We start from the raw sequence: 18,245 nt of genomic DNA, 5'->3' as shown, positions 1-18,245 counted from the left end.
CACCAGTTCGAGATCTGCATGTTGGCCCCATAGGGTAAAGTTCAACTTCATTGTTGGCATCATCCGTAAGTCGAATTGCTCTTAGGCGTCTGTTATCGGTCCCCCCAAATTTGGACTTCCTCTACCTATAAAAGTATTAAAAAATATAGGAAACACATGATTGTATATGGAATACGAATAGAAGCATTTATCGAGCTGATATTTTGTCTTGAAAGATTTGCTGGTTTGAATTGGCTGTAATCAGTATTTAAATAATGTAAGGAAAGTATAATAAAAAATAAACACTTGTTTAGTAGTTGTTGGTTAGCTATGAAAATAATATAGAGTAGGAGTAATTGAATATGCAGGAAAGACAAAGTACAATATTATTTGAGTTTTTTGTATTAAATAGATTTATAAAAAATTGGATACATTTGCTTAATTTGATTAAAGAAAACATGACATTAAGGTGAAAAAATAATATTTGATGTAATCAATGGATCATGTTCATAAATTGCATACAAGAAATAAATGTAGTGTTTAAAACAAAGGAAAAAGGTTTTTTGAAGAAATTGTTTTGTCATTAATGTTGTTTTCTTATGAGATAATTTAAAATATATTGTTGAAATGTAAAATGATTATTGATTCAGCTATCAATTTAGATTGTTATAGTTATTTAATGTTATAATTGAATGAGTATTTGTTAATGTTTATTAGGCCTATTATATTTCAATTAATTTATGCAGACATTGTAAAGGCAAATAAAAGTTTTGGGAAATATTACTTGTTTGGTTGTAATTACCCTTTTATTTCGATTTTAACATTAGGAAGATAGTTAGAAGTTAGTCAGAATATTGTAATGGCTTTTAAAATTTGGGTTGATTTAGGCGAGCTTTTTGATTATGTATACCTGGTATTAATTGTTTATTTATGAAGAATATAAACTCTGTGGTATATTAAAATGTTTATTTTTTAGAAATCTGTCATTTTAATGTACCGTATTTTTGCAAATGTATTTTTTTGGTATTTTAAATCAGGTATCAGTACAGAAAGAAAGAAATTACTGCCATTTTTCCAGTACTCTTGGTTTTGTATATAAAACATGATGTTCCATCGAATAATTCCAATATACAAGTTAGAGAATAAGGCAATATATTAAGTACATTACTGAAGTAGTAAAATAAAAACTTAATCATCATTTTACATACCTCTGTTATCGTGCCTTGCACAGAGACCCTCTTTTTAGTTGGGCTTGTGGGAATATCTGCAATAGGAATTATTTGAGGACGTCTGTACTCCCAGATCAAAGCTTCAGGTAACTCGAATTTTGGTCCTCTGAAGAAAAACTAAATGAAAGAAAAAATGATTGATGCAATTATTGTATATTAATTAATTGATTTAAGTTAACTTGTAGTTGAAAGAAATTCAAAATAGAAAATATCATACAAGACAAGATATTGAACGTTTGAGAGTTATCCAGACCCTTTTTATGTTTTATATACTTATTTGGATTTACAAACAAAAAAAATAAATTAGAATTTTTAAATGATTGTAAATATTATGAAGATTGAACACTGTGGGTGAAAGGTCGATAATAAAAGGACCAAAATAGTAGGCGCGAGTGCATGGCGTTTCGGAAAACGCAATCTCGTCTCGCGACGTGCCTCTCGCTCGCGAGCCCACTTGTCTTCGTTCTCGGCGAAATTACCGTAGTAGAGGTCTACAGCACCGAACGACTCGCTAGTTGTGAAGCGGCGGTAGTGCGCGGGCGCGATGTCCGTGGCCTGGAGGCAACTGATCCTCCGCGTGGCGGCCGAGGTCAATGCAATTGTCGCTTGCTGGTCCGGGACCAGGCCCGTAATCTGCTGAATCAAGCAGATCACATCCGCGTCAAGGTGCTGTGGATGGTCAGGTTCCGCGAGGAACGACATAAGGTAGCCCAAAATCGAGACCGTTCTTAACGTCTTGCGTGCGCCACGATCGACCTTGATTAGCGCCTCCTCAGTTTTTGCGGCCGAAGGAGACGGAAACATACCGTTGGCGTCGAGCCCTTGATCCTCGCACGCACGTTCTTGCGCTGCATCCGGGATCGGTGGTGCCGATATGTAGCGTTGAAATTGGTCCTGCGGAAGCGGGAAGGCTGCTGCGAGATCTTGAGGTGCAGCCCTACGGGTCTTAGGCTCCTTCGCCCTAGCAATAATTTCAGGATCCAGCGGCGCAACTGGACAAGTCGTAACCCGCTTCAATGGAGCACGCACTCCAAAGGTAGAGTATCTCTTCGATGCCGGCGCGGGCATCGGAGCGTCGTAGGCGTACTCTACTCCAATGTACGATAGTACAGCAGGAACCACACGGTTTACAAGAGCTTGCAATCCGTTTCCGCCCTGTGCAGCGTCGGAGCGATCTTCACTAAGCAGTGAAGTCATGGTCTTGTCACTATCGTACCCACCGGCATCCGGCGATTGGGTCAGTCCCTTGACCTTGAAAGTACTGCGGAGGCAGTACTGGCACAGGGGGATAATTAAGCGAGGATGCCGAGAGCGCAGCCTCCCTCGGTAGACCTCGCACCGCTGCTGCGATTGCCTCCAGTACGTCCCAAACCTTCGCCCTGCGTACTACCCTGCGGTGGAGGCGCGTCCAGCAAGACTTCCGGCGCTTCTATCAGCGGGGCCGGCGGCTCCTCCTAAACCTTCGCCGGTACGGGGTCTGCCACCCGCGCACAACGTCCGAAACCGCGAAGCCGTCCAGTGGACACAATGTCGCACGGCGACTCCTGACTACAGGTGTGGCAGTGAATGCACAGCAAGTGGCAGTCCAACTTGACTGTTGCACGCTGGTCCCTGCATTGCAGACATTCCGATTTTGGCATATCGGCGAACACAGTACGCAACCTAGCAAACATAAGGAACAATACAACCTGACTGTAGCTTTCACGCAACAGTGCGTCCACGCCTCAGCTGAGGCAGTCCAGGCTGACGATGCAAATTCCTTTGCCTTTGTTGTTTGGTAGCGTGGCCGTTCAGCGGCCTAAAATCCAATAAACAACTGGTATCTTCCTCTTTTTATCTTCCTTATTTTATCTTCCTTATTTCTACTAGAAATAAGGAAGACCCTGATTTAAAACGGACCCAAAGCTTTTCAAAAAACTATATCCAGCACTGGTACTGCAACCGGCATTTTTATATCGCTTGAGTAGGCTAAATTGTATAGCATGTACAATGTACAACAAGGCTAACACTTAGCGTATCCTTCTCTATACGTTGTAACGTTCTTACGTTACGAAAGAAAATGATGACGTTGGAACGTTGGTACGTTCCCACATGAGGGCGTGGTTGGGGACTGGTCCATTATAATACAGGGGTGTTCTAGGAACTTTTCACTTTTGTATTTGGCGTTTACGACACTTTTTTGTTGACGCGGTCAAGCACAATGCTGTCTTTTATTGCAAAGAACGTATCAGTTGGTATCGCTCTGATTTTTGTTGATATCGCCATCCGATTGAAATCATTGATGAAACATTGATACAATGTGGTGTTGTCCTCTTTCATTACTATATAGCTCTTTAGGAATTGCCTGATACCATTGCCTTGCCTCACTTTCCTGGGCTCAAATGGATCTACTAAATAACAGTTTAATGATTTGCAAGATGTGCATTTACTCGAAGTTGCACCAGCCATAGTTGATGGTCGAATGAAGGGTATGTATTTGGCGTTTACGACACTTTTTTGTTGACGCGGTCAAGCACAATGCTGTCTTTTATTGCAAAGAACGTATCAGTTGGTATCGCTCTGATTTTTGTTGATATCGCCATCCGATTGAAATCATTGATGAAACATTGATACAATGTGGTGTTGTCCTCTTTCATTACTATATAGCTCTCTTTAGGAATTGCCTGATACCATTGCCTTGCCTCACTTTCCTGGGCTCAAATGGATCTACTAAATAACAGTTTAATGATTTGCAAGATGTGCATTTACTCGAAGTTGCACCAGCCATAGTTGATGGTCGAATGAAGGGTATGAAGACAATTGGCTTGGGCTGCATAATCAGATCAAACCAAGGTTACATACATACATACATTTAAACAAAGATACTTTAAAATAAAACAGATATAAACAATATTTATAAACAATTAACGAAAATTGCTGAGGTATTGTTGGGTCGTCCATGAGAAATCAATGTGTATATATATATTATTTATTTACAGCTGGTGTGGAGACTGAATAAACCACATAGACAAAAATATCTGGGAGAGCTATTATTCCACTTTAATTCAAGAAAATCCAAACAATTCAGAATTTAAATGACAGTGACAACAGCCCACCTAATATGCCCAACTTGCTGGTTCACTCCTAGAATGAAACACAGTAAGTTATAGTTATACACAGTATATTAAATGATTTACTCAAAACGCTATGTCGGCACATAAGGTATCTGCTAAAATGATTCATATAAAAGTAATCATACTCTATCCACTAAATTATAACAGTCAAAATTATTACTATCCTTTCAATCTATATCAAACTTTAACACTATAATAGTAATATGTAAACAAAATAACACCGTAAAACTAACGCTTTCAACGGAGACAAGTCTCAATAAGTAAAACCGTTCAAGCGTGACGGCAGAGAATGTGTCCATCTCCTTCACAACGATACATCTTAACTTATTAATACTACAGTCCAATCTAAATACCCTCTTGTGTCTAAATGCGCAAGTATAGTAACTACACATAATAATGCCTTGCGTATATCAACGATTATTACTCTTGCGTGATGATCGCAAATCGAAACAGTGTTTGCAATTAACATAGATAACCTCTTTTCTGTTACCATCAAGTAATAATTATCTATTCATATTATGGCACGCCATTATAGTTCAACGGCTAACTAACGTGGATCATCCACAGCCTAATTTCGAAGGTAGTTAGAGATCTGTACAAATATTAACAATATGTCGTTTACTTACAGAAGGTTACAATATAATGTTTATGACTATAAGTGAAGTATAACTATCAGTATTTAATAAACAACTATGCAAGCCTGACTCAGCTCAATACTGGTTTACATCTTTTTCTCCGGTCACCCATGTGCGTTCCGCTCTCCTCCACCTCTAGAGGGCGCTACTCTTAATCTAATATATCACATTGGCAGTGGTAATTATAATTACATCATTGTAGATTTATAACTTGATACCAGCATGTGTGTAGTGATTGTGCTTTGGAGGCGTGTAATTTGGAAACATCGACTTTGATTGGCTAATTGTTGTCATTTGTCATTGTCATTTTTTGTAGTTTCTGAATACGCTGTTTGATGGTGATTTGTTTAATCACTATAATATGGTTTATAATTATTGGTCTTTTTTTTGTTTCTGGTGATGTATACTGTATTTAAAATTAACGGTAGATCTTGAAAACTGATTATTTTATTAATGACCCAAAGTTAAATTTTCTTTATGATATTATTTGTTTGTTTATTATTGTTCTTCTTATTTCTTAATGTCATTCCACGACGACTTAATTCTTAGGGGCTGCCATGATAATTTGTCTCCACACATCTCTATCAAGCATGCTCTTTCTCAGTTCACTCAGGTCTAGTTTGGTATCTTTCAACAGAATGTCAAGCCAAGTCAGTTGAGGTCTTCCCACTTTCCTTTTCTCTTCTGGTTCCCAAAGAAGAACTCTTGAGGCTGGCTCAGAGCTTCTCATAACATGACCGGCCAGACCCACGCGACGTCTTTTAATGATGGTCGTAAGACGGGGAAGGTTGCCATATAGTGTCTTGTTGGTGGCGTGTGAGGACAGTGGGATGTTTTGGACTTTCCTCAGCATGCAGGTGTATGCTCCATCCAATGATTTTGAGAGCGATGAAGTAAGACTCCATGTTTGTTTGTTTTATTGGTTTCACCACACATTTTAAAATAAAAGATAAAAATTACAAATTGCAAAAAGAAAATTAAAATAAACAAGAAAAACACAAAAAGTGCGGATGGAGGTCAAAATAAGTTGCGGACAACTTTAAGTCGTGACCACCATACGGAAATCATGTTGATTAAGACAAAATAGCCAATGGTTCTGTAACTCACCAAGTATTGTCTTGACCTTAGTTTGGTCTAATACTTGTCTTGACATGTTTGTCATAACAGAACAAGTCAGTCTAGATGCACTAGGACTCCGAAGTAGCTGAGAAATTGTTCCAGATGACAGGAATGAATTTAACGTGCCCTGAAACAAACAATCGGTACTAATCGGTAGGTTTTGCAAATACTAAACCTCACTGAGTGAATACAAAAAAATAGTACAGTATTATCATTAGACAACATTAACTTGAAATTCAATAATTCAGAATCAATCAATCAATCAATCAGATTTATATAGTGCCAGTATCCATAATAATGTTCAAAGTTAAGCAGGAAATGCCTCTGTGTAAAAATGGGTGTTTAGTCGTGTTTTGGAAGTGTTGATGTTTTCAGATGTCTTTATGTCGATTGGCATATAAAAACACCAACACTTTCACTATCAGTATCAGACGATGAACATATTAAAAGTCTAGAAAGATCCAAGTAAGGGAAATAGGTTTTTTTCAACAAAATGGCCGCCAATGGCGAAAATGCCTAAAAACGGTCAAAAAAACATAAATGATAGATCTAATTACCACTTTATAACAGTTTTTACAATGCTTTAAATATTTCTGTACAGTTTTGAAGATCTGAACTACTATATACACATTATTTTAAGTGATTTTAATTAGAAAATGCCCACAAAACAAATGCTTAAGTATCTAATATATAAAACGCAGTCCTATGCTTAATGCATAAATAAATCAGTTCATTTACATTTATACTGTTATTATTAATATTATATTATACTGTTACAACATTGGTGGTGCCAGCGGGGAGGGGTATAGGGATGGGAGATCATACGGGAAAGGTGAGGGGAGTCTGTCCACCCTCCACCCCCTCTCCTCAACGTGGAGGATTGGCCATGTTTGGGAGACAATATGACATTTCCTAATATAAAACAATACCCCATTGATGGCTCAGCTAAGATGTAAATAATGCTTCTATGAGGTAAGTAATATTTGAAATGATATTTGCAATTTAATTTTTGTCGGTATGTAATTATTATGTATTTGAGAACCATCTGTGGGCACGACCTTGATGGTACGCTCGCTTCGGTTGCGTACCATCTCGTTTTCTTATAATTATTATATTTTGTTGTGAGGTAATTTCCAGCATGGTTCCAAATTGCTTTTAATACTCCTGTGTGTTTACTGCTAGACTTGCCCCAAGTCTGTATTGATTTTTATTTTTATTTATTTGTTTTTATTTCGACTGCGATTTTTGTCTGAAAATACAGACTTGTGAAACACGTATAGAAATCGATTTGCAGACCGCAAACATCCGATAAGAATGACGTAGGTTATCATACCGTATTTGGCTATATGGGGCGGGCGGTATGTAAATATGGATTTCGAATCAACCAATGATCGTTTTGTTTCAAAATGAAAAAGATCGAGTACGTACAGTGCTGAATGTACGATCGAGACTGTTGAAATATGAAATCGTGTTGCCAAGTTGTTTTGTTTATTAATTGTTTAGTCCTTAGCCTAGACCTCCTTCGTAGGTCCTACTCAACTCGCACGTATGACCTGCCAAATAAAACGCCAATAAGGTAGGCCTACATACCACCACCGGCACACAACAGGATTCACACACAACAGACAGGGCTACACCACTACACAGAACAGGACAGGGTCTGGGTGGGAATTAAATCAAATTATCTCCGCGTAATATTAAATGATCCATTCAATGTTTGATTTGCGGAGAAGCAAGACGAGTTTTCTTGGGAAAAATCCCATCAAATGTTTACCAGACTACTACTAGGCATACTGTATAAAATCATTTCTAGCCTTCAGAAACTTTCATTAATGTACCCAAGTACACATTTTCTAAACGTAACATAGCGCATGCGTACCTTCTTAGTTGTTGAGTCTTTGAAATTCTGAAACATGAATATTAAAACAGTGCACGAGTGAGTAGCCAATCGCATGCAGCTGAAACTAGTCAACCGGATAATCTATGCACCAAGAATTCTTGGTGTCAAACCACGTGACTTTTGCGTGTTTCCCCAGACGGAGTATCCAAACTCAAGTAATACACGTATGAAACGCCATATGTGCAAAAATATTAAAATTTTTACTAATATTAAAGACCCCTTCCCTGCAATTTTGGACGTTTTTTGGAAAATAATACATATATATCACTTTAAAAACATTAAACCATGTCATTTCTTGTCTTAAATGTACGTTTTATGGTAAATTATGATAAAAAGTGAGAAACAATGCACTACCTAAGTAGCTCGCGGCGATCGACCTCTCGTGGACGGTCTTAGGCCTAGCCTAGCTAGGCTTAGTTTTGTAGGCCTAGCTGGTAAACATCGGTAACGTACGAACATCGTACGCGAGCTATATACCTAGCCTGACGTTGTATAGTTGCTGCATTAATTGTCTTTCTATTTTTGCCAGACTCCGTTGATACAAATTGGGGAAAACCCGGTATTTTCGCTGAAAAGTTAGGAGTCTTTCATTTGTTTTGGCCTCACGATCGATCGAAAAGTGGGCGAATTACAGGTGAAAAACAAAAATATCAATCCGCGCGCAATGCATTTTGGGATTTATAGCGGGCCGCTATAATTATTAGAATCGACTTATTTTTCACATTTTTAACCATTTAAAGACGAAAAAAGTTATCGCAATAGGACCATATAGTATTATTTTTACATTAAATATAGTTTGTGATCTTAAATTAGATCTAAAAAACGTAGGGAATGGGGCTTTAAGAAAAAACTCCGTCTGAAGCCCAGACTAGTTTACTGCTTGCTTCTCATCGTTCCAAAATGTTTTTTTAATACTCCTGTGTGTTTACTGCTTGCTTCTTAGCGATCCAAATTGCTTTTTTTTAATCTCATGGGTCACATCATATCCTCGGTTACATTACATTTTTATCATTTTTTTTACATTTTCACTATTATTTATAATTATTATATTTATAATAACTACTGGTTAGGCTTCTCTTGTATTTTGGTGGTTTTTCTTTTCCAAGTTCTGTTTGTATTCCCCTGACGTCTTTCTTGATGCTATTGAGCTGTGCATGCATTGCCTCGCCCCCTTGCTCTCTCCATGAAAGCCTATACCAAACCCCATCTTCTGATCCACTCCACCACATGAGCCTTCAAAAGATGCATCTTTGGGTGTTGAGATTATCGATGTTTTCATTTAAAAATTATTGGAAAGTACTTTTAGTACTGGAAGGCAACATTATATCATTTTAATATATACAGTACAGTAATAGGGAAAAAGAGGTTAAAGATTTGTTTACCTTGCAACACTTATGCAAATGATTGCCAACAATTGATTGACCATGGTATGCTTGACAGTATACATTAAATTTCTTCAATGTGTCATTCAAACTTCCACATAGTGGGCCCTGTCCAGCTTTGAGCTTGATGTCCTTCGAAAGGTCACGAGCAAGTTTTTGCTGTAATAAAACAATTGAAAGGGTATAGAATAATTCATGTAAAATAAAGTTAAAGATTTATTACCTATACATTCACAACACAATATGCACACGACTGCCCATCATTGGCATAAATTAAATTTATAATATAATGTTTTATCCAGGATTCTGCAAAGTGAGCCCTGTCCAGGATTGCATTTTATCTCTTTCAAGACAAAAAAAAATTGAAACATTACATTACATTTTCATACATAATTTATCAAACACCACCATTTTAGTATGTTAAGATAACTAAATTAATTTATCTACTTTCTTGAACTTGTATCTCATTCTTCTTTGCTAGAATTTCTTCTATCAAATCAGAGAGGTTATTGGTGTTTTCATTTAACATAAAAAATGCCGAAAGATAATCCTATAATGAATCTACTGAATGTTGTAGTTCTTCAGAAATCTCTTCATTGTGTCTAACCAGCCTCCAACTCCGAATAACTTCAGTGAAGTTCTTTTTCAAGGGTGTTGTAATATCTTTTTTATCAGATAAGCCAATCGCCATGTGAAAATCAAGGCCCTGGAACATAGCTTTAAAGCTTTTAAAATGTTTAAGATATAAGCCTAAGCTTATATGAAGGCCAGACCTATTGCAAATTTAGGCTTACCTGATGCTCCTGTTATGCCATACATCCAACACAAATACTCATAATCACCAAAGGCAAATAGCTTTATCTGTTTTCCTCTAGATCAAAATATATTATAATAGGGGAATTTTGATATGCTTAATTAATTTAAAAGTAACTCACAATTATGGGTCACAACAATTGTTAATAAAAAAAAAATTAAAATGTATTAATTACCTCCACTTCATTTCAGATAGCTGAGATATCTGCGGAATCATCATCGTGAGGCCTGTATTTAGGTTTATCAAGCTACACTAATAATTATTGTGTTTTGGAAGGAATTTGGGTGGGCCACATTTCATTATCGGGAATCAATTTTCCATGCCATGTTAACATGTTCAACCTGGAAAATAATATTACAGTATATAATTGTAGTATTTTGTTACATTTTTTTTCATTTGTTTTATAATACCTGTACCTTTAATAGTACTTGTCAAATTCATTTAGGTGATTTTTACTTTGTTGCCAGTTGCCTTATCTGTTGTTACTAATGGCAAGATTTCAGCTAGGATATTGTTTTGAATGATGTCCACTTGTACTCTCATTGTGTGTTCCCACTCTGAACTCACACCATATTTGTGGAGCCATCTAGAAATGAAACAAACACAATCTTTATAATCTTAAGAATACTCAAAACTAAATGCATTGGTTTTGAATGTTTATTCATTTCAACTTTTATTTCAGACAATTGTTCATATGGTATAATACATTACAAAGAAGAAAAAAAAAAGATGGAGAGGGACCAAAACTTTTATCTATTGGTATATAATGCCTCTCTCCATTTGTAGTACATTTGAATTGAATCCATCAACAAATATTTTTATATACAAATTAACATTCTGTTTTCGCTTTTCATTATTCTTGTAAGAAATTGGTAAGTCGAAATCCTCAAATAATGCTGATGTTAAATAACATTACACATAAAATATGTTTATTTTATCAGTTTTTAACTTGACTGTTTAAGTTCTCGGTTAAGCCAAGGTTTGTTTTGAGGGACAACATGTCGCCTACTGGCAATCTGATGGGCACTTTATGGGACAGTAATAGTTGTAAATCTGTGGACATGTGCCTCATTTCATCTTTTTGTTGCATCACGTCATCAGCCAGTAATTGTTGGATAGGCCCTTCAAGCTCGGTCCCTTTTAACGGCGAAGCTGACTTGCACGAGTGGGTATTTTCGAGGTCACTGGGCTCTGGGTTATTAGTAGGCAGATTATTATCGCTTACTTTTGACGTTCTTACTTCTCGGTCTAGTTGATGACATTTTGTCCTCCAATTAATCAGCAAAAAATTGTAAGATGGTATACCAAGTTTGTAGTGTAGTTTATATGCAATTTGATCAAAGTATCAACAACCTTACTTGTTCATTGTAGCCTACGTTGACTTAAATGAATGACATCTGAACACCAATTTCTCCATCTCTAAGTTAAATCATCACTCAATGGATCATCCCAGTCGAGATTCTCTCTGGATAATAATTTTTTACTACAACACAGGTGCTACAAACCCAAATGGATCATATATGGAAGTGATAGTTTTAGGTATATTTCTTCTTGTTGGGAGATAATCATGTGTTTATATATTGAAACGATAAAGATGAGGAAATCTGTGAGAATGAGAAAAAGTTGCCCCAACCGAGACTCGAACTCGGACCGCCTGCTTGATATGCAGATGTCCTAACCATTAGACCAGTGCAGTTCCGCCGTACCACGCCGAGAGTATGTTAAGGAGTCGCTATCCAATCGAGTTCGAACAATACCATGAAAGCCCCAGTGGTCTAATGGTTAGGACATCTGCATATCAAGCAGGCGGTCCGGGCAGTTTAGAATTAATGTTCTTTGCCTGCTGTGTTTATATATATATAAACACAGCAGGCAAAGAACATTAATTCTAAACCGCCCGGTGATATACTGAAATTTTATTAATTAATTTGAAACGATAAAGATGAGGAAATCTGTGAGAATGAGAAAAAGTCGCCCCAACCGAGACTCGAACTCGGACCGCCTGCTATATATAAACACATCAGGCAATGAACATTAATTCTAAACTATATACTATATTTTCCTATTTGTAAATACATGTAGTCCTCAATAAGTTATATAATTCATCACTAAAACATTTTTTTTTTAATGAAAGATCAGTAGGTACAGTACACTTAGTACGGAGTATAGCTTTTTTTTAAAACATTAGTTGTGTTGTCTTTAGTAACTCTCATCTTTATTTTATATAAGTTATGGTTATGGTTATGGATTGTGTTCAGTTTGTTGTATATTTCATGTACTGGAATATATCTTGTTGACTTTGAGTTTTTCCCGACTCTACCAGTAAGTAGGTATATCTTTGAGGCATGAATTGCTGGTCGATGGTGTACTAACAACACAAGCACATCAGTGTCTGGACTACATACAATGATGCTGTCTGCTCCTCTGTTAGCAGCAGTAACGGCATGAAATATCATCCTGGTATCAGTCTCTTCATGGTTTGATTTGAGGATTTGTTCGTTAGACACAGTTGGAATTCTAGATGAAATTCTGATGGCATTTTGTTCATCTCCACCACTTACATACATCAACTGGTTACCAAGTATGGCAGGTGCATTGTCAGCCATATAATTTGTGTACATGAATGCTAAACTTGCCTTGTTCTTGCTGTTGCTAAGAAAGCGCTTCCAGTTTGGAATTGCAATGTCTAACTTAATATGGTATGCAGCTCCAAAGTTGTTACCTCTCTTTCCACGTGTCTGGTTCTTAATGCTGCTATCAAGATACTGATCAAATGTAACAATGGGTCTACATACTCTTTCATCTTTTTCAGTGACATTTCTTGAACTAAAAAGTATGTATTGTCATCTGCACGCTTCATTCGTGAAATTCTTTTTCGAAGAATACCTACAGCTTCATGTACAAAACGTCTTTCGCTGTGTTCAAATGGATGGTTTTCAGGTGATGAATTGGCATTAGTAGGCCTACTGTCATTTAGACGTTTCATAAGTTTTGTAGCTTTCTGTAATACTTCTCCTGACGTTTAAGTTTTTGTGAAGTATAAGCATCTGGATTTGTGTAACCACTTAAACGTAGAAGCTGATGTAAACGGTCTCGTAGATTCGATAAAAGAAACACTTGTTTGTCTTCAATTTGATGTCGAAATTCATCTATCAACATGATCACTGCTTTCTCATGAACATTCTCTTCATTTGGTGTTATAGTATGCGAGATATTACTTCTTTGATTGACATAACGTACAAAACAATTTTTTTTTCAGTGATACCGGGCCTTGACAGTAACCAAATCTTGATTTGGTACGCCACTTAGTCTCAACACCATGTTGTGATCTTGATGTCTTAAAGCAGCATTAAACACCTACATTTGTCTGTCATCATACATTGTCACATACACACACATCAACATCTGGCTGCTTGTGGCTGTCACGAAACCTTGCCAATTTAGTTATACAGAAAACAATTACAAATTACTTCAAGAGCTTCTATCGTTATTTTAATTATTTTTTTTCCCTTTTCTTTTAAACATTTATACCTCAGGCTGAAACGAGCATTCATATGAAGTTTCACATTTAACCATTCAATAACATCTAATAAATAAATACCCGTTAACAATAAACACATAAATAAATATCTTACAAGTTCCTTTTACTCCCTCAATTATCTCTAGAGATGGCCTTTACCCCTTTCCTAATACTCAAAACCCAATTAAATACAATAAACAAATAAATGAATACAACAATAAATAAATAATTACTTCTAATCCAAATACACTCTACCCTAATTCCGCTATACGTATACTTGCATCATCGTTACACTTTACAATATTATTCAATTAATTTCATCATATAAATCTCGAATTACCCTCTTAAATTACTATCCCCATTCTCTATGATCCAATTAATACAACACTTTCTCTAGCTCGTCTTATATCCTTCGATTATAAATCATTCATCTTCTAATATATTTTAGCCACTAATTTTATCAATTTGTCTTATTTATGTTCGTTTCTTTTTCACATAATTATATAATACTCGTTAATTCATAATTCAGTATCTATTCCATATTTATAATAACAAAACTTTGTTTCACACTATTTCTTAAGTTCGTACATTATTCTATTCTTTTCCACACATAATAATATTCGTTATTTCATAATTCATCTATCTATTCCATATATATAATTACAATAAGTTGTTTCACAATATTTCTTAAATTCATATACTATTCTATTCTTTTCCACACATATAATATTTGTTATTTCATAATTCATCTATCTATTCCATATATATATAATTACAATAAGTTTACACGTTGATAATGCCATGTAAGTTCCAATCAGGTGGCTATTTCACACACCAGTAGCCGTTGTATATAACATTCCAATCATTATTTCTTTAACGTCTTTCTTTAACAATGGTGTGTCGTACTAGTAGTAAGTTTTTCCTTTCCGTCTCGTTCAATTCCAATATCGTTACTATTCTGTACTCACAAGTGTTCTGGTTGCCAGATTCCTTTAGTTATAAATTCAATTAGTCAATCCGTTCTTCAATGTAGCCTACCACTCAATTAACAGTCGTAAAAAGAGACCTCAGATTAGAAATTAAGGAGTTATTTATTACACGACTACAATATCGCTGAAGTGTGCATCAAATATCTATATCTCTTACTTTGTGGTTTTCTTTATTTTCTCCGCTTGGCAACTTATCAATACAACAATAGTAGTTTGCCACACCCAATCAAGAAATGCCACACTCAGCTTACTCCCAACTCCTTGTTTCCACTTCGCCCCATTCCCGCACACACTTTATATACCAACCCATCATCCAATAAGAGGCCGCTACGCATGAATGACCCCCCTCATACGGTACAATGGAACAAAAATTAAATCACTTGTGACAGTGGCCTCATAATTTCTTTAATTTTACGAAAACAAAGAAAACAAAGACGGCGGAAACGCAACGTATGGGTGCGGACATGGATTGCCAGGAGGCAACATTTAGGCGCTTACCATACTTTAGTTAAAGAATTGTGTTTAGAAAATCAAAACGATTTTAAAAACTTCCTGCGCATGGATAAGGCCACCTTTGATGAGCTTGCAAATTTAGTGGCTCCATTGATAAGCAAGCAAAACACTACGATGAGAGAGGCAATTCATCATAAGGAAAGATCAAATGTTACTCTAAGATTCTTGGCAACCGGTTAGTTATTTTTGTTGTTGAATCACTTTATATAAATTAACTAATTGATTACTAGGCCTAGTAAGTACTACTACTTGAGTTCTAGGCCTATACAGACTAGTAAAAGTCAATACAATCAATGCCAACATTGCACTCAATATTTATTAATCAATTGAGTATGATATTAATATTACATTTACTACTTAACTACAATATATTATATTACCAGTCGATAATCACCAGGGATCATTATAATCTGACATTTTTTTAGATTTTAGTTAATTTTATATTATATTTATTATGTTTTAAAGTATATTAAAGATTAAATTTGTACAGTGGAAATATTTATTTTCTCAAGCATGAAAATTACTCAAATTTTGCCCACATTGGTACTGGATTGAAACTTTAATAAAGGTTGTAAAACTGTTTTTCTTATGGGAGATTCATACAGAATTCCTGCCCAGACGATTGGTAAAATTTATGACGTTTTAGCAGACAAGTATCTTAAGGTGAGATATATATTGATTGATTAATTAAAAACTTATTTACAAAATGTCCATAGTAAGTGAATCATTTTGAGCTTCAAACAAAAGGCAATTTATTTTGTGTTTGGTGATTAATTTTAGTTTTGGATCGCTTTCAGTTCATCTACAATGTAATTTGCATAATTTATATCTGGATCATCTTTTGCAGCCGGTTTGTTTGTAGCCATATCCAAGCAAGTGATGGCCTTTTCCAGAAGCTTCTGCTCATCAACCTCACTTTTTTTGTTTAATTTTGATTTTTTAAGGGTCGCTTTGTAGAGAATGATATTTCTGCAATATCAATATTTTCTTTATCTTCTGTTGCTGATTCTTCCTCCATGTCCTCAAGCATACAATCAGCATCTTCAAGTGGTGTCTAAAAAATAGATATTATTATATGAGTTAAAATATGGCTATAAAGTTTTACTTCGTTAATCTTGCAGGTCCCAAATACAGAAGATGAGTGGCAAAAGATAAGTCATGAGTTTGTGACGCGCTGGAATTTTGATAATTGCATTGGGGCTTTGGATGGCAAGCATGTTGTAGTATCTGCGCCGAATAATAGTGGTTCTTACTATTTCAACTACAAGAACAGCTTCAGCATTGTTTTACTTGCATTGGTAGATGCAGATTATAAGTTTTCTTATATTGATGTTGGGTGCAATGGAAGAGTTTCTGATGGGGTGTGTACAAAAATTAAACGTTTTCACATGCTTTAGATAAAAATCTGCTGAATATCCCTGAAGCCAGACCTCTCTTTGAAGATGGTATATCTATGCCATATGTTGTGGTTGCAGAAGCATTCCCATTAAAGAAGTACCTGATGAAACCCTACAGCTCAAGAGGCCCTTACTGAAGAAAAGCGGATATTCAATTATCGCTTGAGCAGGGCACGAAGAATTGAGGAGAATGCTTTTGGAATTCTGTGTAATCGTTTCAGAATCTTTCTCAAGCCAGTTAATCTACAACCAGAATCTGTTGAGAAGATTGTGCTGGCAGCCTGTGCGCTTCACAACCTCCTGAGGGGTCAAAGTGCTAATAGAAACGTTTATACACCATATGGCTATACAGATGTGGAGGACAGGATAACGCATGAGGTGCATGAAGGGCAATGGCGACAGGAGCCTAAAGCAGGAGAAATGATACCTTTGGCTCCACAGGGTAGCAACTTTTACAGCAACGATATCAAAGATGTCGGAGACAGATTCTGCAATTACTTCAACTCAGAGGGTCATATACCATGGCAGTGGCAAATGATATAGATGCTATATGTGTGGCGACATTAGGCTATAATTTTAAGATAAACGGATCCTGTTATATATTACTCAATAGCTTACCTCCATATTACAAATTGTTTTTCTTGAGGACAGGCTAATTAGGTCCACTAAAATTTAAAAACAATTTATATAATTTTGATGTCAAATACTGTAAATAAGTAATGATTATTACTTAAATAACAATGATTTTTTATGATTTCAATACTTTAAACTGAATATGCAATGTATACATTATTACATTGTATGTAGACTTATTGTTAAATACTGTATAAATTGCATTTAGTAATACAGTACTAGAGTTTTTTTTAAATATTACAGTATAAATATTTAGGCAAAACATTAGAAGTAAAATAAAGATATTGCCTATACAAATAGTAAAAATAATAGTTTGTTTTGTTAAATTTGTTTTTTACTTCTCCTATAATTTATGCACTTGTCAATTGTGCGTCATGGGTGCGTCATTTACAAATAATTACTGACACAGGGGTGCGTCAAAAAACCTAGATGGTACGTCACATCAATGAACAAGGTGTGTCAATGTCCGTCACTTTACCACCCACCATATCATAAACAACATGGTCACAGTGCGTCAAAATGGGTGCGTCATGGTCACCTAAAGGTAAGTCACCTTTTTGACGCACATCGGACAAATGACGCACCTCTCCCGGGGGTCGTATAGTGGGTCATACAATTGAAAAGTGCATTACTCACTAAGCTAGGCCTAGTCTTGGCCTACTACTAGTAGTAGGCCTTCTCTACCTTTAACTAGTAGAGGCCTAGCTAGACCATATATTATTAAATACTATTATTATGATGATTTATGGATGACATGATATTTAAATTATAGCCTAATATAGGCCTAGCTAGGACTGCCTAGCTAGGCTAGGTCCCTACTAGGCCTAGTTGTAGTAAACATTAAAAAAAAAAGATCTAATTTGACCCACCATGGCCTAGGCCTACTGATTTTTATAAAAATAATATTGGCTGAATTGGGTAAGAACAATAAGCATTTTGGCCAAGGCTAGGATAGCCCCCGGATAGCCTTACACTTGGGTTTCGTTTGCTTTTGAGTTTTAAGTGGACTGAAGAACTTCTGA

The 18,245-nt window shown here is 36.0% G+C and overlaps 1 long non-coding RNA gene and 1 pseudogene across 1 annotated transcript in view; one reads left to right on the top strand and one right to left on the bottom strand.

The window, feature by feature from the left end:
- Positions 1 to 17,242, top strand: part of LOC140049522 (uncharacterized) — a 47,731-nt pseudogene extending 30,489 nt beyond the window's left edge.
- The window catches only part of LOC140049363 (uncharacterized), a 423,758-nt gene that overhangs the window by 340,266 nt on the left and 65,247 nt on the right, over positions 1 to 18,245 (bottom strand). The gene's annotated exons all lie outside the window — the stretch shown is intronic.

This window comes from Antedon mediterranea, chromosome 5 (assembly GCF_964355755.1).
Source record: "Antedon mediterranea chromosome 5, ecAntMedi1.1, whole genome shotgun sequence".
Taxonomy (NCBI): Eukaryota; Metazoa; Echinodermata; class Crinoidea; order Comatulida; family Antedonidae; genus Antedon; species Antedon mediterranea.
The sequence above is the reverse complement of the archived record's forward strand: the minus strand, read 5'-3'. Positions and strand labels throughout refer to the sequence as shown.